Raw genomic sequence first — 13,071 nt, forward strand, 5'->3', positions numbered from 1 at the left:
GACTGGGCCACCATGCTAGCAATTGTCGGAGTAATTTTAAGCGCCCCAATGAGGTCAAATGTTTTCGATGTGGGCGAACTGGTCACAAAGCTGATACATGTTGTATCGAAGGGAAATAAGTTCCCCAGGCATCATGTGTGTATGCCCCGCCAAAACAAGTAGAAGACATAAACGCCGGCTTTGCAGAAACGGAAAAACCATTCCGTTCATTAATGTTGTGGTGACACAACACCCACAATTTCCCGTTAAGGGAATGCCCGTACTTGTCTGAAAAATGGCAGGAAAACCAATCACGGTGTTAAGAGATACCGGCAGCAGCACAGTGATCGTGCGAAGGGACTTAGTCAAAGACGAAGAGCTCACGGGCGAAGCCAGTTTGGTCTACCTGGTGGATGGTACGGCTAGGAAGCTTGCCGAAGCCAAGATTGAGGTCGAGACCCCATAGTACAGTGGGAATGTCACTGCTCTTTGTATGGACAGCCCACTGTATGACTTAATTATAGGAAACGTCGAGGGAGTTCGAGCCCCAGACGATCCGAAATGTTTGAAGGAATCACCGAAGATCGAACCCTCGACGATCGAAGAAGCTCGCGGAAAACCATGAACTACTGACGAGAACAACGCGGCAGCTGTCTTCCAAGCTCGAGCGAAGGCTTAGACAAGGCCTTTCCAGCCCCTTTCCCCGAAAATAAACCGACCGGGTCTCATAACAATCGAAAGACCAAGGACAGGAAATTCAAATTTAAACACCGTTGACGATTGGAGTGTGGTGCAAATGGTTTCGATCGAGTGCACCAAATGTTCATTCATATATTAGCAGAGTGATGTTTTCTTACTCTCACTGTATTCACTGTCACAGTTTTGTATACTTGTTGCACGTGTTATATTTCATATGTTTGCCTTGTTACGCGAGATATGGGCTATTATGCAGGACAAGTGTACTTGTTACGCGAGAGATGTGTTATTGTGTACTACAAGTGTACTGGTTACGCGAGATATGTGTTATTGTGTGGTACGAGTGTACTTGTGTGACTTGTGTTTGTACTCGATGTACCGCGAGTGAAGGGATGTGTGAATTGTGATGGACTGATTTATGGACTTACGGACTCGTGCGTAGTGGACTTTTGTGCGCGCTTCTTTTGTGTTTTCTTGAATATTATTGCACAACATTATTAAAGGGGGGAATTGTCACAAAAGAGCGCATAATCAAAGCGCGCGCCGCGTGTCACGCAAGCCAGCGAAAGAAGCACGCCCGCCCCGCGACAGTTTCAGCAGAGGGGGAGAGCACATGCACCTCAAACGGCTGACGCGACCAACGGCGTCTATATGTCTAGAAGAACATCGACGAAGCGACGGTAGCCAGAAAGAGAGAGAGAGAGAGCGGGCGCCGATACACCTTCTTACCCGGCCAATCGAGAGAGAGAAAGAGATTATACAGAGCGAGCGTGTGCCAAAAGGATGACTCACCACCCCCTCGACGACGCTCCGACGGCAGCGGTCGAAGATGCGAGAATTCACTAGAAGATTCCCAGGCTTTGGCCATGCTACGGGATCACGACTCCGATAGGAAGGTTCAAGAACGCCTGTGAAGGATACAAAACGCCGTGCGGGAATCAGGGGATCAGACCGCTCCGGTGAAGAGATGTAGCGTGGAGACTGACCGTCTGCGGAAGAAGGGGATTCCTCGGCAAGCTAGTCGACGAGTTCATCGAGCGTCTACCTTTCCGGAAGAAGTTCCTTCTTCGAGATTTCCTCCGAGCTACGCCGAGATCGTCAGACTCAAGACCAGCACGGGTGAATACGATTGGACACTTAGTTTTCCTATTTATTTTGTACTTTACGTGTCGGACTCTTAGTGCTTGTCGTTAATTATATTCCTGTGTTTTGTGAATATCCATCTGAATTGTATTGTGGTATGTCTAGCCTAAGTGTGCACGTGTGTGTGTAACTGCCTTGTGTGCAGAATAAATTTTGTTGTGTTTTGACAACTCTGGGCTCTGACTCGGTCTTTGGACAGCAACCGGTGTTCGCTAGCGCACCAGAGGGCCCATTCCTAAGTGTCCTTGCTTTCGTGGGATTATTTTCGGAAGCTGATAAGTCGGCTTTGGAATTTCGTCCGGCATTTGCGCCTCGTTCATGGGGTGTGTGACACAGCACCTCTCTTGCTTATTCCTACACGGTGGTTAGAACGCAGGCGAGAGCTTGCGCGGACAAGGAACGCACGCATGCCCTCTCCCCCATGTTCTCCCCTCTCCCCGGTGACCTACTTTCGTGCGTCACTCAATAATTTCGGATTTCCCGCGATGCGCTGGTTCCTATACCAACGGGAGATTAAACCAATAAAAAGTTTTCCGTGTTGAACTTTCGTCGTACTGCCGACAGGTATCCGCTGCCGTCACCAGGCCGATCGGCGCCCGCATTTGCAACTTTATCTGGTCGATCGCGTCTGGCGAGTGTCCTCACCTAAAGAGTATATATCTTACACCGTGCTGAAAAGCATGCGCCGCCCCAGCCACTCGTCCCAATCAACCGCATTCTAATACACTCTAGTACACGCCAAGTTAACTAAACGACCATGAGAGCACCACTAGACGTAGGCGGCTAGATAGATAGATAGATAGATAGATAGATAGATAGATAGATAGATAGATAGATAGATAGATAGATAGATAGATAGATAGATAGATAGATACTCTCAAAGTGACAAATGTTCGCCAAGAAATGCTTCGAATTTTAAAAATGGAACTGGGCCGCCCATGTAATGCGTAGGATGGATAACCGGTGGACCATTAGAGTTACAGAATGGATACCAGGAGAAGGGGAGCGCAGTCGAGGACGGCAGAAAACTCGGTGGGGTGATGAAGTTAGGAAATTTGCAGGCACAAGTTGGAATTAGCTAGCGCAAGACAGGGGTAATTGGAGATCGCAGGGAGTGGCCTTTGTCTTGCAGTGGACATAACATTTTTCCTTCCTCCATGGGACATAAATATAGGCTGATGATGATCCTCATGCGGTGTCAGTACGCAGCGAAGGGAACAAGAGATGGCAGCGCCAGCGCTTGCGTCGCACAAACGGATACATGTGGTGCGCGCAACACTATCGATGATTTTCGGCCACTGCCATTGCCGCTGCTCAGCCAGACGAGTCGGGCTGAGTCACTTAACCCATGAAGCAAAAGTCGACTACAAGCATTCCTGACTCGGCTTGACCCAGCTTGACACGAGTAGTGCCAAGTTAAGCTCAAAATTAGACGTCTTGTGTACAGCTCATGTTACATGTCTTGAAGACCTGCTGTGAGACCTGGTGGGGACGTATAGGCTCTGGTATACGTTTTTAAAGTCGATCTCCAAGTCTTGCAAGCAAAATTTGCGCACATTTTTATCACCAGCTTGCAGCGATTCCTTGACAACACCATCAGTGGAATGTATACATCGTTATGTTATCGCCATATAACAGCGCTCCTCACAATACAGTGTACAACCAGCGTACTGCAAGGTTTATGCTCGAGACGATTCTTCACAGACCGCTAGTTAGATGGTGACAGCGCGCGTACCAATATCAGCCAATTCAAACCTACCGCGCCAGCTCAAACTGAAAGCCGGGCCACAGTTTTGTGTGCCCGTGATGAAAATACAACAAAAACTTTCAATAAAAATGCGTGTCGTTATTACGCAATTCGTAAAAGCTTTAATAAAAATATTTTGAACTAAGTTTCACAGGCTAGTATAACCTGGTGTGGCACAACAGTAGGCGCGCAACTATGGCTTGGCCGCTTCCAACGCTAGCTCTCCCGCGCCTCCGTGTGCAGTAGTATTATGCACTTGCCGTTTATTATATGCTTGCCGTGGTGGCCGCGTGGTTCTTTATTCTATGGCCGCGCATTGCAATTAATTCAACGGATCAGTTTCGTGCGCACATCGCATTCTCTGTGTTTCTGCGTTGACGGCGCAGCTTCATTTTGGTAAGTGATCAAAGTTTTTCCCTCTTTTGAAAGTGCTGTCGCACGATTTTAGCACCATGACCCTCTTGCTTGATTGTTTCACATGCAATGGCTATGGTTCCGAATTTCTTCGCAGCACGTCCGATGTATCGGACACAATATATAAGCTCGTCAGGTTGGGATTACATTTTGGTTGGTGTGGGATAATGCACTGCTGTTAGCATCGATTGTCCATGCCAAAATTACTACATATCGGGAACCGCTTCTCGCGGAGTCGCCGCCTAGTTTCCTCGTGGTCGAAAGCTGCGAATTTTTTAAGCTGGTGCTGTAATTATATAAACGCGAGCTATGCCGCTTATTTACTTATATTACTTCGTTGACGGTCTTAGAACTGCCTTAGAACCGCATCACGATGCGAATAATATACTTGCGTCCCTCCGACCGATTGCATCGAGACGTAAGCACGTGTGTTTTATATACGTCCACTGCATTCATATTGTGAAGAACAAAAAGCAAAGCAACAACAGCTTCATTTGGGCGAGTTCGTTCATGCTGAATAACGTAGGTGCAGCGCAACGATTTTTGTAAGGAAACAGGCGGGAAAGAACGCTGTACCTGCGTTATGTAGTACGCTTGACCAGCGTTCTTTCTGTCGTGTCATGGGAACTCTTGATGCTTTCCAGAGAGGGCGCCACATACCTATTGGGACCCCCACCGCTATGAAGGCTGGGACGGCTACAAGGGGCTCGGGGAAAAAAGACAACATGGCGTATCAATAAACGTGTCATTCGTTCGTACTCGTTCGTATTCGTACTCGTTCGTTCGTATTCGTTCGTACGACGTCTCTCAATCTTCCTCCAACCCCTCGACAACACGACATGGTGGCAGCGGTAAACAAGAAGTCGCCTAGCACCCGGTGAGAGTCACGAAACGACCAACATGCCAGACAGAAGGAAAAATGACGCTGAACAAGCAGCGGCAGCGGGCCGGCAAAATGGCGCCAGCTTTTTCAACCCGTTCGCCGTCGAACTGCCAGAGAAGTTGGATTTCCGAGACCCGGAAGACTGGAAACGTTGTGTCGCAAGGTGAGAACGCTATCGTATTGTGTCAGAACTTCACCTTCGTGATGTAGAAACACAGGTGAACACGTTCGTGTACGCGATGGGAAAGGACGCCGAAGACGTATTGGCGTCACTAAGCCTAACAGACGCCGACCTCGGGGACTACGCAACAGTGAACAGCAAGTTCGAGGGGCACTTCATACCGTGCACAAACGTTATTTTCGAGAGGGCCAAGTTCAATCGCCGTAAGCAGGAAGCGAACGAGTCGGTCGAATCGTTTATCACAGACCTGCACAACCTCGCTGAAACGTGTGAATACGGTTCACTGAAAGACGACCTCATTCGTGACCGGTTGGTTGGAGTACTTTTGGACCTCGGTCTAAGTGAAAAGCTGCAACTAGACTCAAAACTTACACTTCAGTCTGCAGTGAAAATTGCACGGAACTCCGAGTTCGTCAAAAAGCAACAGAACGAGCTACGCGACGGAACGGAACGCGGTGCTGCGGTTGAGGAGCTGTGACGGTCAAAAGAACGCCGCAACCATGGAGGCGCGCAGCGGAAACCAGCCAAACCTCCAGCGGTGCACTTCGAGGGACGAAGTTTGTGCAAGTGGTGCGGCAGTACACAGCAGCATTTCAAGAAGCAGTGTCCAGCCTTCGGAAAGCTGTGCAACAACTGTGGGAAAACTGGTCACTATGCAACAGTATGCTTGTCGGGACGCCAGCAACATACAGGGCAAAGGGCGTTCGGATCCAGCACAAGGAAATTATGGACAGCAAACACGAAGGAAGTGTTTCTTGGTGAGGTCAGTGAGACAGACACCCTGGAACCTTGGTTCATCATTGCACTTGTGAACAGTCCTGTTCGCTTCAAAGTCAACACAGGAGCAGACGTGAGTGTAATCCCTGCTTCGTAGTATGACAGCAGCTGCATGCATACTCTGAAAACTCCTAACAAAAGACTTTTCGGACCGGGCAGAACACCCATCACAACAAAGGGAATGTTGAGTGCAACAATCGCATGGCACGGCAAGTCTGTTCAGCAACAGGTTTTTGTAGTGGAAGGCTTGCAAACAGCTCTATTGGGACCACCAGCGATACGTGCTCTCGACATATTGTCACACCTGGAGGCAGTTGAGGCCAACAAACAAACCGGAGCAAGAAACATGGTGTCCCCCGAGGCAAGACGAGTTCTGCCAACTCTTCACAGGACTTGGTAAAATGAAAACTGTCTACAAGGTGACACTCAAAGCAAATGCTACGCCTTATGCAGTGACAATGCCTCGACGAGTAGCTGTTCCACTCCAGCCTAAAGTCGAACAAGAACTACAGAGAATGAAGGATCTTGGAGTGATCCAGCAGGTTTACCATGTGACACCATGGTGTGCACCTATGGTCATTGCATCAAAACAGAATGGAGAGATCAGAATCTGCATTGACTACACTGAATTGAACCGCCAGCTGATCCGGGAAAGGGTCATCATGCCTACAGTTGAAGAAAACTTGGCGAAGCTGGCCAATGCAAAAGTTTTCAGCAAGCTCTATGCAAATGCTGGCTACTGGCAGACACCCCTCGCACCAGAGTCCCAGGACTTGACCACATTTATCACGCCGTTTGGGAGATTTCAGTTCCTGCAATTACCTTTTGGCATTGCGACAGCACCAGAGTTCTTTCAGCGAGAAATGCTTTGCATTCTTGAGGGACTCCCTGGAATAGCATGCCACCAGGACGTCGTCATTTTTGGAAAGAACCAGGCAGAGCACAACGCAAACCTCACAGCAGTGCTTCAGAGGCTCAAGGACGCAGGAATGACTCTAAATCCACGTAAGTGTGAATTCAGCAAAAGAAGAATCAAGTTTCTCGGGCACATCTTGAATGAAGCGGGTATCGCTGCTGACCAGGAGAAAACTGAAGCCATCAGAAAGATGCCACCACCAGAGAACACCACCGAGCTCAGGTCGTTCCTGGGCATTGCCAACCAGCTGGCAAAATTTCTCCCGGGACTGGCCGAGAAGACGAAACCTTTGCGAGACCTGCTGCTGGATGAAGCAGTTTGGGTTTGGCACCAGACTCAACAAGAAGCCTTCGATCGGGTCAAAGATGACCTAACGACCACACCAGTGTTGTGCTACTACGATCCACAAAGGCCTCTGACGATATCAGCTGATGCCTCCTCCTATGGCTTGGGAGCTGTTCTGCTCCAAACAAATGATGGCAAGCGGCAGCCAGTGGCATACGCTTCCAGGGCAATGACACCGACAGAACAAAAGTATGCTCAGGTGGAGAAGGAGGCACTTGCCATAACATGGGCGTGTGAACATTTCAGGATGTATGTGCTCGGTCTGCAGTTCAGCATAGAGACTGATCACAAACCCTTGGTGCCTTTGTTCTCAACAAAACGCATTGACGAAATGACACCACAACTGCAGCGCTTTCGCATGCGTGTGCTTGAGTATGACTTCACGATTTCACACATACCAGGAAAGGACATGCACACAGCTGATGTCTTGTCGCACAAACCGCTGCAGTGCTCTGGCAAACACCTTGCATCCGTCATAGAAGAGTATGAACTTCTGCCCATTGAGCAGCTGCCAGCATCAACTGAGATGCTGAACAGGACCAAGGTTGAGCTGCAAAAAGATGCAACGCCATCACTGGTCATGCACTACTGCACTACCAAATGGCCCAAAACAGAAATGCTGGCACCTGAGGTGCGCAAGTATGCAAGTGTGGCCGATGAACTGTCTGTCGTACAGGGACTCCTACTTCGGGGCACAAGGATAGTCTTTCCCCCTTCATTACGCAAAGAAGTTCTGCAGCGACTGCACACAGGACACCAAGGCGTTGTGAGATGCCGAACATGAGCACGGGAGTCTTCGTGGTGGCCAGCAATCAGCCAGGACGTTGAAACGTACGTGAGGAGATGCCCAGCCTGCACAATGCACCGTCCTGTGGCAAATGAAGAGTTGCTTCAGACACCGCTCCCAGAACGCCCATGGCAGGTGGTCGGCACAGACTTGTTCCACCACGAAGGGAGGAACTACATAGTAGCTGTTGACTACTACTCAAGGTTTTTTGAACTGGAAGAGCTTTGTGGAACACAAACCAAACATGTTGTGCAGTTCCTTAGTAATTTGTTCGCTCGCTATGGCATTCCGGACTTTTTGATGTCCGACAATGGCCCGCAGTACAGCTCACTCGAGTTCCTGCAATTTATGAGCAGTTGGGGTGTAATACATGTGACCTCTAGTGACATTACGCGCAAAGCAATGGCGAAGCTGAGAGAGCTGTCCAGACTGCCAAGAACATCATCCGTAAATCCACGAATGTTGCAGAAGGCCTTCTTGCCCACAGAGCTACACCTGGACCCGAGGGTTACTCGCCAGCTGAGCTTCTCATGGGCCGCAAGCTCAAAATTAGACCACCGCAACGCCTGAACCTATGAGCAAGCTGAGGGCTTCTCTTTTCAAAAGGGGAAGGTGTCGTGTCATGGGAACTCTTGACGCTTTCCAGAGAGAGCGCCACATACCTGTTGGGACCCCCACCGCTAGGAAGGCTGGGACGGCTACAAGAGGCTCTGGGAAAAAAGACAACATGGCGTAACAATAAACGTGTCATTCGTTCGTACTCGTAAAACCTGACGTCTCTCATTCTTCCTCCAAACCCTCGACAACACGACACTTGCCTGTCTCATTGTTTCCTTACAAAAATTCTTGTGCTGTACCTATGTTATCCAAAAGCAAAGGGGCGCACAAAAACAAAATGAGACTGCGAACGCTGTTGTTGCCCGTTATATAAGATACGCTTTGATGCATTTTTTTAGTACCCAAGGCCTTGAACAGCAAAAGTATGACAACCTGCCCAATGCAAGCACTCCTCCGGATGAATGCTACCCGTGGTGCAGTGAGGCCATCATTTCAGCAAAGAATGCCAACCACAGTGACATAATATTGAGCCAGGTTGCACCTCAGATGGGGAATGATGGCACTAGTTCCCAAAACCTTGGATGGGACTTAAAAGTACTTAAAACGAGCAGAGCAGAATCGAACATGCCCAGCCATATTAGGAGCATAGTTATGCATGTGGAAGTTGCGTCGTGTGACATGTTATTAGCTACTGTCCAAGCTGTCAAAATGTGCATGACTGTCGTCTATCTTTTTTAGGTGCTTTCAGACATTCACGTACTAATGACAGACATGGGAAGACTATAAGACGTCAAGATGAAAGGCTCCTAGCAGCTCTCAGTGCCCCCAACAAAACTGGCAGAATGGCAGTGGCCGATTACAAGCTGCCCTTGGAGAACAAGGAAACCGCGACCACATTAGAATCCAAGCAGAGCTCTGATCCTGCTTTTTGATGACACCTTGTAAGTAAAAGCTTTATGAATTGAAGACATAAGCATATTTTTATGTATAACTCATGCCAGGTGTAACCAATGCCTTTTATACGCAATGTTAAAGTGATTTCATTGTTTTATTGAAATTCTGTGACTTCACATTTTTGAGTGTATATGCAGTAGTTTGAGTTAATACTTTATTTATACTATGGCTGTTTACATCTTGGCAGTTTTCATGTGTACATATTGCAGCAGTAATAATTTCTCTGGAACGCATAATCATCTTGTGCCATTTTCTGTTCTTCCTTACTTTTTCTGTGGATTTCACGCCTGCCTTCATGCAGCCATTGTATCAGCCACATTGTGTATATTGGTGTTTTCAGCTTTGAATTCCTTTTGCTCTCTTGCAAAATGTTTTTTTCAGACACAACGGCTCTCTCTTAGGGGGGGCAGGGACTTAAGAAGCTTTACTGCGGGCATCCTACCCACTATATTCAGACAGCTTGGGTTGAAACTTAAGCACTTCCGGCCAGTGGCGGAAAAAGAGCTTCAGGGACGTGCATGTCTACAGTGTCATGGAAGGTAAGTTTAGAGGGGTGCTGTTCGACTGGGCATAAATGCAGTGACTCTGACTCACAAAATCCATGGTGTTTGGAATGAAAAAAAAATAACAGATGGACACATTTAGAAAAGAAAATTATCACCCACCCAGTATCGCATACCTCAGGACGTTCATTAAAGTTTTACATCCATCCATCCATCCACCCAGTGTAGCTAAGTCGGGTTGATGATATTTTTTTTCTTTTATAAGCGTTCCTCTCCCTTGCAGTTCCATGAAACAAATGTTCCACAAATTTTATTTATGACTTGCAGATCTGTTCGTATGTTGCAATGGTTCGGATATCAGCCACAACTGCTGATACCATGTGCATGTGCTACTTGCATTGTTTGACTAGATGGTTTGGTATTCCAGAAGCTATGTTTGTAAAATGTGATGACCCATGCCATTCGCCAAGCAGCAGCTGCCTGGTTGAAGAATTGCAGTTTGCGAGCGGGTAAAAAGTTGGCATGTTACACAAAGTTTAGTGTTCAGGTATTTTTATATATAAATTTATTTTTAAAATACACTTATGTTATTAACTGAGTCAGCATCATGTAGCATGTTTACATCTTAATAAAATCGACTGTTGGTTCTATATCAGAAGTGCATGGTATGGGATTAGCAGTTTGTCTTGTGGTTCTAAGCTCTACTTGCATCAACTGTTACATATAATCGTCAAATACCTTTTCACAATGGCCAGATAACTTCCAAGGACCATCTATGCATGCTGTTGTGACATCGTGCTTTAATGTGGTCATAGGGGAACTTGTATACATTCTGATGAGTTCTATTTTAGAGAATAAATTTTGGGAACCCCCATGTAGAGTATGACATGCAGTTATTGCAGTTGTAATTGGCGTTCAGGGCCACTTACTTACAAGATGAAATGTAAAAGAAAGCTATAATAACTATTTACTTCCAGGCAGCAAAATGACATGGGAGATGCTTTAGGTGAACATGAATAGGCATTTTAAATTGTAGAGTGAATTATGCCTTTCTTTTGGCACTATGCTTATGCCTGCAGTTTTTATGCAGTTTTTATGTGTTGTATTTGTTTCTTTATCCCATTGTTCAGTCTTGCGAGCACAGCTACTGAAAGGCCAGGCATAAAACAAGCAACTGTGCATCATGAGTGCTAATTGAGGTCCTAAAATATCGTAATTTCATGTTTAACTGGCATGTTGAACTAGCATGGCATCAGTCCTATAATGCTTGAAAGTGGTGTAGCATTACAGAAACTATACTTACGTACCCTTGACAGCAGTCACCGAGAGAAAGCTATTTTTTCAAAGTGCCTTCGCTAATTTTTCCAATATGTAGAGATTATTTCTTAGTCATGTTTATGCTAAGCATTCAGCTTTTACTTGTCTTACTCAAAGTGAGTCTAGTCTTTTTGCCCCCTTTTTGAATGGCACACAATCTTCAAAGGATACTGGGCCTGCCTGCCATATGACATGCCTTTCTTCCTCCTTAGTCCTGTTAAGATGTGGGGTCAGTTTTTCTAGACATGCCATCCATAATATATTCAGTCTAGTCAATCAGTACAAGGCATTGCATGCCATTCATTTCCTATGTATATATTTAGTCAAAAGCGAAGCAAGCACTTGTACATTTTTTGCAAGAATAAAATTTCATATTTTGCTGCCTCTTAAACATTGTTTTGAAATGCTGGCTATGGAAGAGGCATTTTACAAGATATCTTTTCAATGTGCCACATTCAACACCTTCGTGTGCTGTATGAATTTTGCTTGTGTTAGCTGTATACCCATATGGTGTGCTAATGCAGATCACTGGTACTGGTATTCTTTTCTTGGAACTAGTGATGTGATTTGGGATTTCTAGGAAACGTACATATATTGAATGCGACTGGCTGTAACTTCAAAATAAAAACACGAAAAGCTACTAAGCTGAAAGAAGTTCAGTAATATGTGCTAAATGCATGCTTTTGCAAAGGCAACTATATTAAAAGCTGCATAGATTCCATAGTTTGGTAATGAAATCTGTGAAGGTATGTTGACAGCCCATCTGTGACATGCAAACATGTATATGGCAAAAATGTCATTTATGCACCGAAATAACATTCTTCAGAAATCAATAGTCTCGCAAGAGCACTGTTACACCTTGCAAGTGAACAGCACTTTAGAAATTGCATGTCACACATGGCCTCTCAACGTTATGCATTGAAGGACCCTGGTTATACTTTCACAGATTTTATTGCAAATGAATCTATGCGGCTGCTTTCAATATTTATGCCTTTGCAAAAGCATGCATTTAGACCATAATACTGAACTTTTTCAGCTAGTAGCTTTTGGTGTGTTGTAGTTTTGAAGTTAAAGATAATCGCATTGAATATATGTACATTTCTTAGCAATTGTGAATCACACGACTGGTTCGAAAAAAAGTGTATCAGTACCAGTGCATTAGCGCACGATTAACATATGCATTAGTTAACCAATTTTTTTGCAAGGCAGATTGCATATTTTCTCCGGCAAGCAAAATAAGCCTTCATATGCAAGTTCTACACATAGTCTAATGAAAGTCTAATGAACAGCTTGCCAAGACTTCCCCAAGACGAATACGGAGGGAGCATTAGCTTGGCTTCAGGAGTGCTTGTGGAGTTCTAAGGCTATTTCTCAGCTTGTACAAGCCAGATTGTAGACAACCTCCTGGCCTGAACACGCCCAAATGTAGACGTCTTCTAGATGGGTTTCACGAGATAGCGATAACGCGGCCTAGAGCGTGTGCTCATCATCCCTGGTAGGTTGCGTATGTTGTCTCAAGGTAGAAAACAAGTGCTGGGCGGCAATATATGACGACTCATTCCGTTTCCCGTGGGACACACGTTATACCTAAAGTCTCTAGATTTTCTAAAAATTTTGCTTTCTTTAAAGAAAGCAAAACAATATCTAGGGACTTTAGTTAACTTTAGCTATACCTAAAGAAGCAGACCAAAGCTACAGTACCAAAGCAGACGATGGCTTGGACTCGGCAGACGATGAAAGCAAGAAGCGTTTTTGATGGAATAATCATACGCTTTGAGCCAGCTGCTTTATTTTTACTCAGGAGGAAAACTTTGCTTTATCAATGTAGGTTCAGTGCCTACATTAGTTTCTTAGGTGAAACGTCAAATTTG

The sequence above is a fragment of the Dermacentor silvarum genome, chromosome 1 (genome assembly GCF_013339745.2).
Source record: "Dermacentor silvarum isolate Dsil-2018 chromosome 1, BIME_Dsil_1.4, whole genome shotgun sequence".
Lineage (NCBI taxonomy): Eukaryota > Metazoa > Arthropoda > Arachnida > Ixodida > Ixodidae > Dermacentor > Dermacentor silvarum.